Source organism: Polyodon spathula, chromosome 2 (assembly GCF_017654505.1).
Source record: "Polyodon spathula isolate WHYD16114869_AA chromosome 2, ASM1765450v1, whole genome shotgun sequence".
Lineage (NCBI taxonomy): Eukaryota > Metazoa > Chordata > Actinopteri > Acipenseriformes > Polyodontidae > Polyodon > Polyodon spathula.
Window position 1 is genome coordinate 71,474,038 of NC_054535.1, and position 18,920 is coordinate 71,492,957.

Here is an 18,920-nt window from a genome sequence, read left to right on the forward strand (position 1 = left end):
CTTACTCGTCTGGTAGACGTAATGGCTATTAAAAACGCCACCTTCAATGAAACAGGGCGCAGTTCTGCTGACGCCATCGGCTCAAATGGGGGACCCATAAGGACCTGCAGTACCAGTTCTAGATCCCACTTGGGAACCATACTTTTCATGGGAGGACGAAGCATCCGAGCCCTTTTAAGAAATTGCACAGCCAGGAAATGTGCCCCAGAAGACACCGAGTCAATTTTGTCATGGCACACTGATATTGCTGCCAGGTATACCTTCAAAGTGGATGCTGATTTTCCTGTGTCAAACAGGTGTTGTAAGAAGTTTAATATCATCTCAATAAGGCAGGTCACAGGATCGTGACCTTCGGCAAGGCACCAGTCTTGGAAAACTTTCCATTTATATGAGTCCTGGGCTCTAGTGCTCGGCGCCCTAGCAGACTGTAGTGTTTCTACTACTGCATCTGGCAAGCTTCAACTGAATAGATGGCTCTGTTGGGCTGGGTTCGGGTGCCATAATAACCCCACCGCTTGGCTCAGGAGATCCTTGCATGGCGAGAGTTGCCACGGCTGACCCGACATGTCAGAGAGGGGAGCTAGCGAGTCTACTCCCAGGGGGCCCCCGTCTCTCTCCATGGAGAACCATGGGGGCATTGAGTGGACTCGGCTGTGGCAAAGAGGTCGACTCGTGCAGTATGAAACCTCTTCCAAATCTGTTTCACTACTTGAGGATGCAGTCTCCATTCCGAGCTGTCTGGAGATTTTCTGGACAGGAGGTCTACTGCCTATGTTGTCCACACTGCTGCCTTGATGTCTGCCCTGATGGAATGCAAGTTTCTGTGCGTCCAGGACAGGAGTCTGTACACTGCGTGGTGAAGGCCCAGAGAGCGCAGGCTGCCTTGGTGGTTTATGCAGGCTACCACTGTAGTATTGTTCGTCAGGACCAGCACATGTTTGTGCACTAACTGCTGGCAAAAATGAGATAACATCAGGTTCACTGCTTGCAGCTCTTGGGCATTTATGTGCACTTGCTGCCAATGTCCTTTCCACTCACCTCTTATTCCTCTCCCATTCCAGACCGTTCTCCAGCCCAGGCTGAAGGCATCTGCAGTGACCACTTCCCTTCTTTGAGGGAATCCAAGGGGAGATCCGAGGCTCAGATTGCCAGGACAGAGCAGCCACTCCAGTGTCTACCGGCATTGTCTGGACACTCGCACCAGCCGGTACCGATCTCGGACTGGGTGCACCTTGAACGTATTCACCCAGGCTTGAAGCAGGCGCATTCTCAGCAGCCCTAGTGGAAGGATTCTCAAGGCGGCTGCCATCAGCCCCAACAACCTTTGATATACTTTGACCTGTAGGAGAGCGTCCTCTCTGAATAGGGAGACTGTGGCCTCCAACGACCGAATCCTGTCTTCCGACAGTGAGGCAGGCATGCTCACAGAGTTCAGTTTGATCCCCAGGAACACTGTGGACTGAGATGGTACGAAGTTTCTCTTCTGTTGATGTACTGAGAGCTTTAACTTCATCACATGATCTATGACCTGTTTTGTGTGCGCGTCTGCGCGTCTTTTGGAATGTGCGCAAACTAGCCAATCTTCCAGATAGTTCAGATCCGAATACCCCGCAGCCTGAGTGGAGCCAGTGCTGCATCCATGCACTTTGAAAATGGCCAAATGGCAGCATGCAGAATTTATACTCGTTACCTTGAAAGGCGAAGCGCAGATACTTTCTGTGCGCGGGACGGATTGGGACATGGAAGTAGGCGTCCTGCAGGTCGATCGATGTGAACCAGGGATGGACTGGAGAATATGCTGTGCTGTCAACATGTTGAACTTCCACTGTTTGAGGAACAAATTAAGGACTCTGCGGTCCAGAATAGGTCTGAAACCGCCGTCCTTCTTGGGCACCAGGAAGTACCTGGAGTAAAAGTCACTGAGGGCATTGCTTGGATCTACCAAGCGGACAGCATTCTTCTGATGAAGATTGGCGAACACCTATTGAAGGAGTATCGTGCTCGCTGGTTTGATGGTGGGGAGTAGCACACCCTTGATGGTGGACCTAAGCGGAATTGTAGAACGTATCTGTGTCTCATTGTCGATAGCACCAAGGAGTCCTGGGTTGGTAGCAGCTTGGGCCCCTCAGGGGCGGTCTCCCTTGGGCTTGGGAGGGGGCGGGTATTTCTTATACCCCAGCCTCGGTCTCCAGCCGGAGAACCGGTTACCCCTGGCTGGCGGTGGTCCCTTGGCGCTGGCTCTACCTTTGCCTGCTTGTCTGTTTTTGGGTTGCAGGTGGCATTCAGGCCCTGTTGTCCCAGCAGGCTGTGAATGCCACCTTGGGCACTGTCAGTAGGCAGGAAGGCATAAGAATTTCGAAGCCTTGAGGGACCTTTTCAAGGCTCACATAAATGGTCACTCTGAACGTCTGCCCGGTGTAATAGGGGCATCTAGTAGTGCTGCCTTTTTGGTCTCGACAACCTTGGCCTGTGTTAGCTAGAGGTGTCTGCGCGCGGCTACCAGCGCCGCTAGAGTTCTGCCTGATGCCTGACCAAACTCCCCCATTTGGTCAGTCATCGCTCTTGTTTCCGCCAGTAACTCCCCTGTGTCCCCCTCCATTGCCCTCTCCTGCAGCCTCTCAGCCAGCTGTGTCTGTTACAGTACCAGTATAGCCATTGCATTGGCCGCCCTGGTAGATAGTGCTGCTGACGCATACGCCTTTTTAGCATGGCGTCAGTTATTCTGCAATGCTTGGAGGGGCAGGTTGGGTCTTTGTCCCCTCTGGTGAAGGTAGATTCCTGCACCAGTACTGTGACCGTGTCCCTGATGGTGGGGAATATGCCTAAGCTCGCTTCTTGGGCCCCTGCAGTGTGCAGCAGGGCCTCTGCTGTTCTAGAGGCTGAGGGGGTGGAGGCTGAGTTACTCCAGGACGAGCAAACTAGCACGTCTGACCTCGACGCTGTAAAAGACAACTCGCTTGGGCTAGGAGGTCTATGCATTGGGGATGGGGAGCGAGACTGGGGAAGTTGGGGCTGCCCGGTGGTAGGGGGCAATCTGCCCTGAGATTTAAGAATGGTCTCCAGCATTGTCTGCTGAGCCCTCACAGTCTCTGCCAGCTCCCGAAAATGCCGCTCAGCTGAGCTTGGGCGTCTCTGAGGCGTCTGAGGCGACTGCATCGGTGATCATCTGTGCCTGCACGTGGAAGGAGAGCTGTGAACGCCTGTCCCCTGGTGAACGCCCCCTCGAGTGATACCGCCTCAGCGGTGACCATCTCGCTTCCCCTGAGAGGTGCCTGCACCTTTGCACCAGTGGTGGAGAAGCAGAGAGTGACCAAGGTGTGCGGAGGAGCTCCCCGGGTTGGAGACAGCTCCTAAGCTATTCACCAGTGCCCAATCAGTCGGTGCCGGGATCGTCGTTGAGGAGAGCGCTGTCAGTGCCGAGTGTTCGTGCCGAGAGTTTGGTGCCAAGTCAATCGGCGCCGAGGTCGGTGCTGATGGGTAACGTGGTTGGTGCCGGGCTGTAGACGACTCCAAAGCTATTCACCAGTGCCAAATCAGTCGGTGCCGGGATCGCATTCGAGGGTAGCGCTGTCAGTGCCGAGTGGTCGGTGCCAAGGTCGGTACCGATGGGTAGCACGGTCGGTGCTGGCAACTCTGAATGGATATTGTAGGCCAAATTGTATTCTGCTAAAAATATTATTAAATATATCTTGCCAGATCAGGTATTTTATTCCACAGGTCCAGAAGGCATTTATCAGTCTTATCCTGTGCAATATTTTTCACATGTGGGGGAAACGCAACTGTAGGTATGCTGTTGAGCTTGCTTTTTATATATCTATATATCTATCTATCTCTCTCTCTCTCTCTCTCTCTCTCTCTCTCTCTCTCTCTCTATATATATTATATATATATATATATATATATATATATATATATATACACACACACACACATACACAGTTGATATTTAAAATTTAATTGTATTAAATTTAAATTAGGTTTATAGAACTAACATTTGTGATTGTACACATTTAAAGAAATTAGCAAGAAATACAAACACATTCATTCATTATATGTATATCACCAACATCTTTAGACCAGTATTTGTTCTTTTTGTAATACAAGACAAAACATTCACCTAATGTACAAATGAAAAAGTTACAACTTTCTTGAGTGACATTAGAAAAATGTTATTAACTTTAATAAAACTATTACAATAAAATGCACTGTAAATTTGTTTCAAGGATTACGAGTAACATGCTTCCTGTGTGTCTTTGTCATCTTACAATGAGTGCTAACAAAGTAATATTTTAAAATGTGAAGCCCTAAAATGTCATGTGAATTAGTCTGAAACAACTCACTTTGGCCAAGGAACGGTAGGGGGCACTGTTGACTGTCAGTAGCATATTTCCTGAGTGCTGCTTATCTGATACCATCTAACAATTTTTTATTTTTTTTAAAAATGTGTTTCTAATAAGTATTATAATAATTGTATATTTACCATTTTTTGGATTTTACAGTAGATACATTTTATTTGTATTGAAATGTTCCATTCTCATTTACATATAAAGTGTAATATGAAAATCAACCCACACCCACATGAATGAAATAATAAAATTGAATATATATACAGTGCCTATAGAAAGTCTACACCCCCTTTCAAAATGTTCACCTTTTGTTGCCTTATAGCCTAGAATTAAAATTAATTACATTTTTTTTTTTTTCATTTATCTACCTACCCCACAACTTCCAAGTGAAATTTTCTAGAAATTTGTAGAAAATTAATTAAAAATAAAAACTGAAATAGTTGGGTTGGACAAGTGTCCACCCTCCTTGTAATAGCAATCCTAAATTAGCTCAGGTGTAACTAACTGCTTCAAAATCACACACCAAGTTAAGTGGGAATTAAATTGTAGTGATTCACATGATTTCAGGATAAATTCAACAGTTCCTGTAGGTACCCTCTGCTGGGTAGTGCATTTCAAAGCAAAGACTCAACCACAAGCACCAACGCTTTCAAAAGAACTCCGGGACAAAGTTGTTGAAAGGCACAGATCTGGGCATGGGTATAAAAAAATATCAAAGGCCTTGACTATCCCTTGGAGCATGATCAAGACTATTATTAAGAAGTGGAAAGTGTATGGCACCACCAAGACATTGCCTAGATCAGGCCGTCCCTCCAAAATGGATTACCGAGCAGGAAGGAGATTGATCAGAGAGGCTATCAAGTGGCCAATGGCAACCTTGCAAGAGCTACAGGTTTTATGGCCGACTGGTCAAACTGTGCATATGACAACAATATCCCAAGCACTCCACAAATCTGGCCTGCATGGTAGCATGGCAAGAAGGAAGCCATTACTCAAAAAAGCCCACCTTGAATAGCATTTGAAGAATGCAAAAAAACACTCAGGAGATTCTGTAGCCATGTGGCAAAAAGTTTTATGGTCTGACAAAACTAAAATTGAACTTTTTGTTATGTTTGGCGCAAACCCAACATAGCACATCACCCAAAGAACACCATCCCTATTGTGAAGCATGGTGGTGTTAGCATCATGTTATGGGTTTTTTTCTCATCGGCAGGGACTGGGGCACTTGTTAGAATAGAAGGGAAAATGAATGGAGCAAAGTACAGAGAAGTCCTTGAGGAAAACCTGCTGCCCTCTGCAGGAAAGCTGAAACTGGGATGGAAGTTCACATTTCAGCATGACAACAACCCAAAGCACACAGCCAAAGCTACATTGGAGTGGCTAAGGATCAAAAAGGTAAATGTCCTTGAGTCAGAGCCCCGACCTAAATCCAATCGAAAATTTGTGGCATGAATTGAAGCTTGAAGATTGCTGTTCATCAACGCTCCCCAAGGAACTTAACAGAACTTGAACAGTTTTGTAAAGATGAATGGTCAAATATTGCCAAATCTAGGTGTGCAAAGTTGGTAGAGACCTATCCCAACAGACTCACCGTTATAATTGCTACCAAAGGTGCTTCCACCAAATATTAACTCAGGGGGTGGAGACTTATCCAATTATGATCTTTCAGTTTTGTATTTTTAATATTTAATTTGTTTCTCTAGAAAATTTTTTTTCCCCTTAATAGTGTGGAGTATGATGTGTAGATAAGTGGAAAAATTTTAAATTGAGGCTCTGACACAACAAAATGTGAAAAAAGTTCAAGGGGAATGTAGACTTTCTATATATATTGAATAGTGCTTAAATGATAGAAAGTAAGTAAAGCAATGGAATGTACTCTATTTCATTTCTCAGTGAAAAGCTGAATCCAATGGGATTTAGCTGGGCTGTTGCCGGGACCAGAGGTTTCCTCCCATGAGGGGGTTTTTCTTCTAAACTGAGCGAGAAATATAGGTATAGTTATATACACATAATCCATACATCTATCTAACCCCCCTTTTTACTGTTGTCTCATGTGTTTGTCCTCTGTGTTGGCACATGGTCTTTTTTTATGGTTTGCCACACAGTTTTGGAGAACTTCTTTGGAGCCGGGGGTTCTACTTTTGGGGGGCAGGGTACGCCACCTCTGCCTTCAGATAAGGGGGGTTCTCATCGTACGAGTGAGTGGGGACCCCTGGCCACGCCTATCCTTTCACAGCTCATGCGCTATTCCTTACCTCAAAAACAGAGCCTCAGGTATTTCTTCCTATTATCTGCTTGGGACTTAGCATGCTTATTGCTCAATGTCCTAACTAACCGTTCTATTTTCTTCCTCTTTTGAGATTCTGCTCCCACCATGAGCACCTCTCTAATAGCCAGGATAACTACTCTCCTGTCCTGCTATTTCATTTTCAGGTTTGCATCTGCTACCTTTTCCATCCTCGAAGGATTAGGGTTTGCATCCTCTACCTATTCCATCCTCGAGGGATGCTGTGCAAGGTCTTGGAGGCCACGCCTCTCCTTATCAAGCAAGACAAACCTTTTATATGTTTTCTCTAGCGGTCTCTCCTCTGCCAATCCAATCTATGATCTAACAAGCTATTCTTATAGTCGGAGCTCCTACCCCGTGAATGTGTTATTAGGGATTTCAAAGGGATCAATTTAAATATTTTATACTTTGTATTTCTCTGGGGTTGGAACTCTTCCTTATTTCATTATAGAGCAATTTGAGACCTTGTGCTTTCAAGCCTCGAAACATTAATTGGACCTAATAAGGATACACCTGAATCTAATTTAGTCCATGTCTTTAAAAAATGAAGTGGATATTTGCTGCTATCCCACAGAATGTAATCAAACAGCAAACACAAATCTAGGGTTTCTCAAGCTGGGAGACGAGAGATGCTGGGGGTTGTAAAAAAAGATACCAGTGGGGTTGCAAACTACTTTCAGAACCTATTGACAAAACTAAAATACAGTCAACAAGCAGGCGAATTATTTGCCCATTGCCTATTTTTCAAAAATAATTGAAATTCAAGAAAAAAATTATACTTTATCTAGGTAATTTTAAGTAGTGGGCATGTTGGCTAAGATGCATTAGCTAAAGCCTGCCATTCCATGTCTGCGTGATGCTTTATTGCACAAAAACTGAACAAAACCTGACAGCCTATAGGCAGTTCAGATAAAAGTCACCAGAGAATTGTTACTTGTGTCAAGTAAATATTGACAGACTCAAGCATTTCTATTTTATGGTCACATGATGATTATTTGAATGCCACACATTGTATAAGCAATGTAAGCTGACACGTGTTAAATACTAAATCACTTATTTACAAAATGCTATGTAATAAGAGCTGCATTGAGGTGAATAATGCCATGATTCAGAGCTGGGCATCACTCCTTAAAGGTTTTACTTTATACATTTCAGAACCAGTTTCGCCATGCAAGGGTTGATAAACACATGCCCTTTATTTTTCTGACCTTACATAACATTGTAAGTAGATTTAGGTTCTTGAAATGCTGAAAAGTACATTTTTCTGTTTTTGGAAGTGTTTAAAACCACATTGAATTAACATTGCTCAGCTGGAATACAATCATAACCAAACTCCACAGCTGTAATAAGGTAAGGTTTTTGCTAGTTGCAACATATTGTCATTGCTAATATTATTAATTTTAAAAATAAAATAATGCAACTCACAAAAGGTATTCATGTGAAAATGTATTTTTTACCATAAGAAAATGCCATGTTCAGTGTATGTTTTGAAGGATGTGAAAAGAATAATCTTTCTGCAGTGCTGTCTAGGTTATAAGTAATGTAACAGAATGTAAGCCTGGACAATAGCCAGCTTTAGAAGCTACCTTTGTGATCACTGTTCAACTGAGCTAAACAGTATACATCTACAAATATACATATTTGTGAGTCATTGGTATATCCTTGTCTTTACAATGGTATACTATTGCCATGTCTCCCATCATATAAAGAAAGCCACTCTTAAATAAGACAATTTTTCCATAACAAAATTCAAATGGTAAGCAATTGTTCTCTGCACTGAGATGGTTTAGGCCTACCGTTCCTGCAGACCTGGTTTGGAAATGTCATGGGAGAACAGAAACTAGTAAATATCCTCAGTTTGGAAACTGTAGGTGATGTCAGGAACGTCGTTGGCACTGCTGGGTGCTTGTTTAGCTTGATGGTTTCTGAAGCAGCTCTCTCCTCGAGGGAGGTAAGCTGTTGTGTAAGGAGCTCGGTGTTGGCCTGGCTGCAGACTTTGAAAGGCATTAGCTCTGAGGAAGCTTGCAGCTATTGCAGTGGAGCTTCTCTCTGCAAGATCCCTCAGACATTGCTAGACGCAATAATGTCAGGAACACACCTTAATGAGAGTTCAGATGGGGATTGTAGGAAAAGAAAGAAATGTAAATAAAAGTAAATAAATATGTGGTGTGTACTGTTGCCAAAAGAAAGGTGCCGGTTAAATTCCATTCATTTGCTACAAACTACAAAGATTATTAACCTCTTAATCAGATACATCCCATGTAACACTATGGCTGAACCTTCCCAAATGTAAAGGTTCAGTGCCCTTCATTGGTTTTGACTCGAGTATAAATCTGGCAGCAATGCATTGTTTACAAAAATCTTGGAAGATCTGCAGCAGCCATTATACTGCATCTTTGCAAATGTGAACTCAGCCATTAATCCCTCATTGAGATTTAGAAATCTCAACAACGCATTATTTTATGTAAAGTTTTCGCATGGCATCTCAGTGTTCTTGTCAATTACAGTAATGGAAATGTTGCAGCTTTGTACCATATATTTTAAACATTTTAAAGACAGCATAAAAGCAGTAATGACAGAGAATTGTAATAGTTTGCCTAGTGATTGAAGGCAGAGATTGGGACATGAACCAAATGTGGGATGCTAAATGAATCCTGATGTTTCAGCGTGTTCTATGAGGGTTGCGTTCCAGTACCTAACGCCATTGGTGGCAGGAGGTTGGCAAAACAGAATAGAGCAGGAAAAGGGTAGAAAAAAAACTGCACTCTGACTCTGGTCGGCTCCATTATATGGCCTGCTCAGAAGACAGTATCAGGGTCTTGTCTTGAGCTCTTTGTGTGTAAACCTTTTCCTGTCCAGTTTAATAAAAGAGCCTGGTTCTTGCAGTCTGTGATGGGAGGTTTTGTACCTCAAGCCTTGCGTTCCTGTCTGTTTTTCCTTTTTGTTTTCCCATCCCATACATGCCAATATGTAAAACAAGATTATGAAACAAAAACAATAACAAAACAATCAAGCTGGAATTTGTATAATGACCACAACTATATGAAATAGAGATATACTGTACATAATGTTTTAATCTCTAATTTGAGATATAAAGCTAGGCAAGTAAAATAAGACTTTCAATTTTTTAAAGCTAAAAATGTAAATTGTCAGTAATGCTCTTGCTAAAATGTGTACAAGAATAAGACTTTATTCATTTAGATTAGTAATGGATGAGTGGTCCTTTAATTCTACAAAATCAATTCTAGAACCAAATGTCAGCACATCCTATTTTCCACACAACGGCAGACCACCAACCAGAATACACAACATATTACATGTTCATATCTTTATGAAGTTGTTCACTTACTGACCCTCCAACTAGCTATGACATATTAATCAAATGACTGTATTTCTGAGCAGATATAAATGTAATGTGTTTAGTTTTACTTTAGTTCCATTATAATGTATCTTCGTTTCAAAAGGTTTCTATGATCTTCCGGTTAATTAAGATTAGTAAATAAACTGAAAACTGGATTTGTGTCCAATTATTTGACCTCCATTTTGCTCCCTAGTTTAGAATTTCTTATCATATTCCATCACAGCAGCAATTCCCTACAACAACGCAGGAGTACTGAATGACGGTGGTTCGCTGATTCCACGGCCAAGTCATTTTCCTCCTTACACCCAGGAGGTTGGCAGCTGATAATAGAGAACTAACGACCCCAGGAGGACAAAGTCCTGAAGGTGTCAACTCAAGTTCACCAGGCACTTGGCCAGTAGGGGTTGCTGCAGCATGGCAAGATGAAACAGTTCCTTCCAATTTTTGGCCAGGATGTAAACCTCTTCTGACAGCGTGACTCACCCTGTACACCACGTGCTCAAGCCTTTGTAACAGATCCTAGATAGAGGCATAGAAATAACAAATCTACATTTGGAATGCCATGCAATACTACTTATATCACAGGGCAGACCTACAGTGTAACCTGACATGTTTTATTATTGTGTCATGGCAAATGAGATTTGCTTTGTTTGCATTTCAGACATGTGGCATAAGATTAATTTCAGTAATTATACCAAGTACCATTTAATTTAATCAAAGCAAGACTTCAATCCACATTTAAATAACGATATATATTATAAACCAGTTCACACTGGAATCATTACAAATTTATTAAAGTGGTTTACAAAATGTGCCCTAGAAACATCTGGATGTCAGATTGCAAGTCATTTGTAATGTTTATGTGGAGCCTGTATACGTGTATACCCAGCATGGAAGTTCCCAGGTTGAAACATTCTGTGGTGTAAAAAGTCCTGCTCTAGGCCACAATCTTCTTTTTGTGTTTCTTTTCTGCTTGTTACAGTGAGGCGAGTGGTTCAGTTTCTTCACAGGACAATACAATTTAGTGCTGCTTTGAACAGTGACTAAATTCAAAAGGAAAACACTGACAATGTGAAACTGCTGTAAATCATTAAATATTAAGTGCAATCTCATTTTGCCATTAGTCCCTTTAAAACATCCTTACCTGTAAGGTGTCAATTTCAAAACTTTGCAAATGACAGCTATAAAAGTTTGAAACATCAGAACATTTGTCAGATAATGTTATTAGTTTGTTTTAGTATGGTCTTCATGGTCTAGTGGTCTTCATGCAATCATTCTTTTCTAACGAGGTAGAAACAACCTCTCCTCTAAGATTGTGATCAATCCACCTCAGATTGACTGTGGATTGAGCCACATCATTCTTATCACTGGTGCTTTTGCTAACCACTGTCTCTTATTGATCGGTCTGGTTCTTCCTATCTTTTTTTAAACATACTACTCATTATCCCCTTTAAGATGTGAAGATGCGATTCCCCTATGACTGGTCATCATTGTGATTATTTATTGAGACACAATGCCAACAACTGTGGTGCAGCACACAATGTTTTTACAAATACTGTACTTATTTATGTGGGAGTTTACAACAAATAAACTGAACACATAAAAAACATGTTGTGGAGATCCATACATTAACAACATGAGTGTAAAACAGATTGTGACTTTTATCCTCCACATCATTTGTCAAAAATGTGTGTTAAATGTGTGAAGAATGTGGTTTAATTGACTATGTTTATTAATTACGTCTTACTCCTACAATATTTGTTCTCCTAAACATAACAATTATTAATAAAGTATAATCACAATTCCAATTACTTTTTGATTGATAGACACTTTATTAAAGATAATTTAGACAGAATATTTAACAGGGTTTAGACAGCGTTCATTGGTTCCAAATAATAGAGATTAAAAACATTTTGCATGTTTAATTCCTGATGAATTAAAGTAGTTAACTAGCATTTAAACAATGGTTAGATCAATATATTCACCTCTCCACTGGGAGCCATGTTGACGTGGAGTCCGCAGGTTCTGCCCAGAAGTACTAGAGGTTATGGTTACTGTAACTGCAACTTGGGATGTCCCACATTTATAAAGAAACTATCACAAGATTACCACAATGTACCTGTCATTTCTCTTTTCATTGTTAACATCCTGACAACTTTCTACACTTATAAGTATAAAGCCCTTTTCAAAATGGCTGCTCTAGTGCACTGGGGTTTGAGATCTGTCTTATAAATCAGAGCGATGTGTTGCCTGTTTGACAATGTGGACAATAATCCTTAAAGTACACTAGAGCGGCCACAGGTAAGTTATTTAAACAGTTGTAGCAACATGCTGGGACATGTAAGGCTATATTTTTCAGAAAACCCGCTACTTACTCTTCAAAGTATCTGTGCTGTGACATCTATCTGATATATTTCATGTGCTCTTTCAGCAGGTATGATTACAGAACAATGTCTGAGTAAGTAGGAGGAATGAACTGCGCAGGACAAAAAGCTGCTGGAGAAGAATGAGAATGTGATGCTTCCATACGTGTTGTAGCAGCATTCCCACGGGTGTTTGATGCAGGGGCCAGGAGAGGTGACTAACGATGCGCTCATCAGTAATTAGCACCTCAATCAGACTACCTTCAGCTTGCCAGCCACACACTGCCTATTACACATGAAGGAGAAAGCCTATGCAGGCCGGACTTTCTTGAAAGTCATTAATAGACATCACCCTATGTAAACGCATGACTTCACATTGACAGATGCACACAAATACAGGCTTGGGGGTCTGTATTCCAGTAACCCATATTATCCAAATTATTACAAAAATGGATTTACTAGCAGTACTGAAATGATTTAAATTGATCAAATTGTTCATGCAGGTACTATAACAACTATCCCCCATCAATTAAGCACCCCCCCCCCCCCCCCCCCACACACACACACACACACACACACACACACACTACTTGAAATGTATTGTTTTTAACAGATTCAATGGTGTGGATTTATAAATATAGGAAAGGACATGATTAGTTGGAGAGGGGAGAGAGTGATCATTGCTTATAAAGAGGGATACAAAGGTTACATGTAGAGGAGTGATGCAGTCAGAAGTGGTCTGAGAGAGAAAGCAATTAAGCGTAAGTAGTAGTCTAAGTACTGTAGTAGGAAGAAAAAAGTCTGAAAGATGGGGCGAGACTAAAGATTAGGTCACCAGCCTGCATTATCATTGCACAAATAAATGGGTTTGGCTTGGGTGATAGGATGAGAGGTTAAAAAGTGAAAAAGGGTAGAGGGATTTAGAGGGTGGTTTCCAGGATTCTTCAGTTTAATGAGAGGATGTGAAATGTTATCTCTGCAAATATGTTAGTCATTCAGTTAAACCAGACATTTGACCAACAGAACATAAGGACATAAGAAGATTACCAACGAGAGGAGGCCATTCAGTGTATCTAAACTCGTCCGGTTCCCTAATTGATCTCAGAATTTGGGTTGGGCCTTAAAGGACCCAATAATTCAGCATCAACATGACTAGGTAGCCCATTCCACACCCTCAACAATCTGTGTAAAGGTGGATCTCCTTTCCCCTGTCCTATCTCCATTTAATTTCCACCAGTGCCCTCTGGTCCTGATTTCTGTATTGTACCAACTATTAGTTAGGCTTCACTATGTCAACTCCTTTTAAGATTTGAAAGTGTGGTCTTACCAGTGCATTACACTGTACAGCCTCATCATAGCCTCCTTCTTGCTATATACCCAAGCATTCTGTTTGCTTTTCTGATTGCTTCCCCGCATTGCCCTGCCATCTAACACATGCATTGAATAAAATACTTCTAGGCAAATTAACTACAATTTGGATCCATTTGGCTAACCCCCTGAAATGTTGTTAAATGACTGGATTGATAGAATGACTATCAGTATACTGCATTTAGCATTTGTTTTTGTTTATTTGAGAATTATCAAGCTAACCCTTTTTCAACAGCCCACAACATTTTAACCAATCACTTTATTATGCTCTTTTTGGTTGATAGTCCAGCTGCATCTGGTATATAAATGTATGAAGTAGTGTATGTATCAATCTTTACCATGTAATCTATGGTTTTAGGGTCCTTGTGTAAATTGTGGACCCTTATGCACTGATTGTGTCTTCCTTTCTGCTTTCTCTCTGTCTGTAATACAGCATATTGAAAGCATGGTGGAGTACAGGCAAGCATGGTACATCACAGCCACGTATGGTAAAGCATTGTAAAACCACATGTTGCCCATAGTAAACCAAATTATATCTGTAATATAAACACTGGGAAAGCATGGTAAACTAAATGACTCTCAATTCCCCATAATAAGTTGTTAGAAGGGCAGCTTTGCATTGACTGCCTGGCTGTGCAGTTCACTGGCTGAGCTCACAGAAGTAGAAGCAGAGGCAGTGTGGTGCTGAGCAGACTCTTTTCCTCCAGCAGCTGTCTACAGGTGCAACAGGAGCAGCTGGACTGGGACGGAATGCCAGAAGCACTCAGGCTCCACTGCAGACACAGCAAACCAGTCAAGGTAAAAAAAAAAAAATAGAATCCTGAGAACAGCATATCATGTTCACAACTTTACAAAAACAGATTATGCTACAGTACAAAAGTATATCAGTATAAAACGGGATTTTGTTAATGGAATTTTCTAGTACTAAATACCAGCGCTCAGTTTGTAGTAAACATGGATTTACATTTGACTGCAGGAAGCGTTTTTTAGACCTTGGATGAGATTTTGAAATGTCTCACATGAGAACATAATGGATGCTTGGCACCACTGTACACTGTTTTATATGAAGGCCAGGTGGGACTTCTTTTAAATCTGACCCTTCTGACCTAACTGTCGTTTGAGGAATGAGGGTTACATCTTGAATGTTTCTTAGAAATGTGTGGGCTTGGTTAGGCCACAGCCTGGACATGAAACAATCACCCATTTTACATCAACGGCTTGAAAACCACAAAGTTAAAACCAAGTATCTGCAAAAGGAAGGAACTACTTCCTCAAAATAAATACAAAAAGGGGAACTATACAATGTCTATCATGCAATTTGTATATGACCACTAAATTTCCTCACTTCAAATGCTTTCAAAACAAATTTGCTGAAACTGGTTAAAATAAAGGAAAGCGAGAGTCCAGGTTGCCTACCGTTATAATTTTACCTTTGGGACCAAGGTTCAAACCTTGGGCAAGTCACTGTGTGCCATCTATAGTAACAGCTGCTTGGGGTCTTTTACAAACAGAGTATTCTGCATGTTTTGTAGCTGACAGGAATCCACAGCTGATAACTCCTGCCACGTTTGGCACATAATACATCAATGTTATCCCAGAAAACCCTAAGTGAAAGTACAGAGTTAAAGTGGCAGATGGTGTTCAATGAACATTAACAAGCATGATCAAAATACATGTTATAAGTGCAGTTGAAAGCTCACTATGTCATTTTCTATAGCATGAAGGAAACAGGTCTCATACAGAAGCAGGTCTCATACAGCAGGTCTCATACGTGTGTGAAGGAGTAAAATGCTGGTTGATTGGGTGCCAGTGCAACCATCTCATGTCTCAACAAAGTGGTTTCACTGACCATGTCTTGAAAGGCAATGTTTGTAGAAAACCACCACCATTTGAAAAGGATAATAACGAGGTTCAACTATGGTATGTTTATGGTATGGTGTGGTGCTTGAACTTGATTCATTGGAGAGCTGCACAGCTGTGTGTTTAGAACAAAAATCAATTTAATGCAAACAAACTATATTTGAAAAAGCAATCTGCTGAGACAATGTACTAATCCACACAATGTTTGCACACAATCAGCCAAGAAAGTAAAACCATGTTCAGTGCTTTGTCACTTTGTCGTTAAAGCTGTGTGGATATTTGAGCTGTGTTTGGATACATTTTGACCGCACACTTGAACTTGTGTTTGTTGACATATTATTAGTACACATTTCTGGAAATACTCTACTATGAAAAGGCTTAAAAAGCTGGTGTCTAATTGATAAAGCTGCACATTTATAATGGATGCTATATTTATCCTCCACTGCTGGGTGGCCATCTGCAGCTGTCAGCAGGGATATGATAGAGATATCGAGAGAATGTACATGTTCTCAAGGGTTTGCCAGTTACCCTTTTCATTCTTTTTCCCTACCCTTGAAATGTGTTAATTAGAAAATTAATCGGGTGTTGTACTGTCTTATAAATTACCTACAGTTTTCTTCCATTTTCTAAAGACTTGCATGTGTCTTAGGTGGTTCATTGCTGTTATACACTGTTGAACCGTATGTGATAGGTGAAGTAATGGGAACCGAGTCTGAAACCCTTTTGTACAGCGGCTTACTTGGGAACTGTGAAGTCGACAGTTCTCATGAGGCTCAGCTTGTCCCTTATAAAAGCTGACCTTAGCAAAAGCATTGCAAAGTGAAATAAAGGATAGAGGAAGCATGGTCAAGCATAGGTAGCATTGTAAAAAATAGTGAAGTTTGGTAAAGCATATCAGTAAACATGGGAAACCGAGGTAGACTATGGTAAATGTATAGTATTATCATGGGAAAAGCATGGTAAATACAGTAGTACACTTGTATAGGAGGTTACACAGATGGTAACGAAGCAAAATGTCAACTAGGAATGAGAAAATCGCAGTTAGGTGTGTATTTAAAAAAAAAAAAAAAAAAAAAACGTGCTCCATTTCGTGAAAACATTAGATAACATCATTTACATGGTTTCATGCTTTGCTGTGGTCCTTTTTAACTATTGTCTTATAACTCTGAGCAGGACTTACTGCTTAAACACCATGCATTGTACCAGTCACATCAGTACACAGAAATTATGTATTATTTATTTATTTATTTGGCAGACGCCTTTATCCAAGGTGACTTACAGGGGTTACAGTGATGATGTCAGGATTACAACAAGTTATATCTACAATGACATAATAGTGCAAGGGTAGTGCATTACACTATGTAACACAATTTTTGTTCCTGGGTAGTAAGTGTTATTTCCTAATTACTTATGCCTCAAAACTATAGAAAATGGCTATTATTCCCCACAAACTTTGCTTTTCTGACCAGGACAGGTAAATTTCAAAATATCACTATTTCCAATGAGAAAACAGGCGCTTTTGTGTCTTTTTGTTCACATAAAATCAGAAAAAAAACAACATATGAATCCAAATGAACATGTATTTATACTAAAGTAATACAAAAATGACTACAAAAGATTTAGAAGTGAGTAGTTTTTCGAGATTTACGATTATACTATAAATTTACAGTATAATCGTAAATCTCGAAAAACTACTCACTTCTAAATCTTTTGTTCCCTAAAGTAAACAGCAGCTTTTCCTTCCCCCTAACAGCTCTTAGATTAAAAGCATTCTGGCAGCATAAGGAAGACTGACATCTCCAGTCAAGTACCAACAAAAACAAGCGATAAATCAATGTAGTTTTTTCTTCCTGCTGAAAGGATCACAACACCTTCATTCACCCTCGATAATATCAATGTGCAAAAGTTAGTTGGTAATAATGGGCTCCATTTTAATGATCTTAATGACTGTGGTCTATACTCTATTTTGAACTGCTAGGGCTGGGTCTTAACTGATTATATGATTATTTTCCTTCTCTTTGGTCTTTTAAAATGAACAAAGCTAATTATTGCTCAAGCATGTGTCCTGGTCCTGGAGACTCCATCGGTGGAGGATTGATTAATATGCAAAAGCATTTAATCCTGTCAATCGTGGATTATAGCTTCAGGGACTGAGAGTAATTGCATTTCATAGTGAACTGCATTACTTTATTCTTATCTTATACAGTAGGTAAGTATAGTACAACACAACATAGTCATACTATATATACTATTGTTAGCAAACATGGATGTCCAGAATGCAAACTTTTTATTATTATGATAGTTATGTCTACTGTATCTTTTTCAGTAGACTTCCATATTGGCTGATAAATAGAAACTTGATACCACTTGATTTTTTCTCCCTTGCTAATCCCCTGCATGGATGTGACTTTTTCTGGAACACTAACAGTGATCCCTGATAGACTGAAGGTGATGGCTGAGTGCACAAAAATGTCCACTTATTGTTGGATTCCAATGTAAACAGCAGTACAGTTGCAGGAGGTTGATGAAACCTATATTTATAGGACCTGTTCAACGCCGTTGAGTAACTTTGCAGATTCCGTTTCCTTAGAAATTGTTGAAGGAACCGTGTGCTGTGTTTTAACTGGGCAGGTTCACAGCTCTTAATTCAGCCAATGACAATCAGTTTATAGTCCAGTCACACACTGTTCAGCAGTGAAAATGCTACGGGGGGAGAGGGTCTCCTGACCTCCCCCCCCTTCTTCATGGCCGGCAGCTCCCCTTTGCAGGGCTCCGGCCACAGTACTTCCTGCCTCAAAAGTGAACTGGGGGAGCTGGTCTCCTGACCTCTCCCACCTTCTTTGTTGCCGGCATCCCCCTTTTCTGAGGCGCCTGTGGTCCTGCAGGACTATCAGCGACCCCAGGCGATGCAAGACCTGCAGCGATCCCGGGCGAAGCAAGACCGGCAGCGACTCAGAGGGATGCAAGCCAGGCAGCAGCTCCAGGCGACGCCAGCCAGGCAACAGCCCCAGACAAAGCACAGCTGGCAGCGACCCCAGGCGAAGCAGAGCCGGCAGCGACCCCAGATGATGTGGGACCCTCGGCAACCCCAGGTGAAGTGGGACCCTCAGCAACCCCAGGTGAATCGGGACACTCGGCAACCTCAGTCAAAGCGTGACTCTCAGCAACCTCAGGAGAAGCGGGACCCTCGGCAACCACAGGTGAAGTGGGACCCTTGGCAACCCTAGGGGATAAAAAGGAGACACAGGCAGCCCCAGGCGATGCAGAGCAGCAGGCAGCCCCAGGCAATGTGGAGCAGCAGGAAGCCCCAGGTGATGCAGACGTGGCATCCCTGA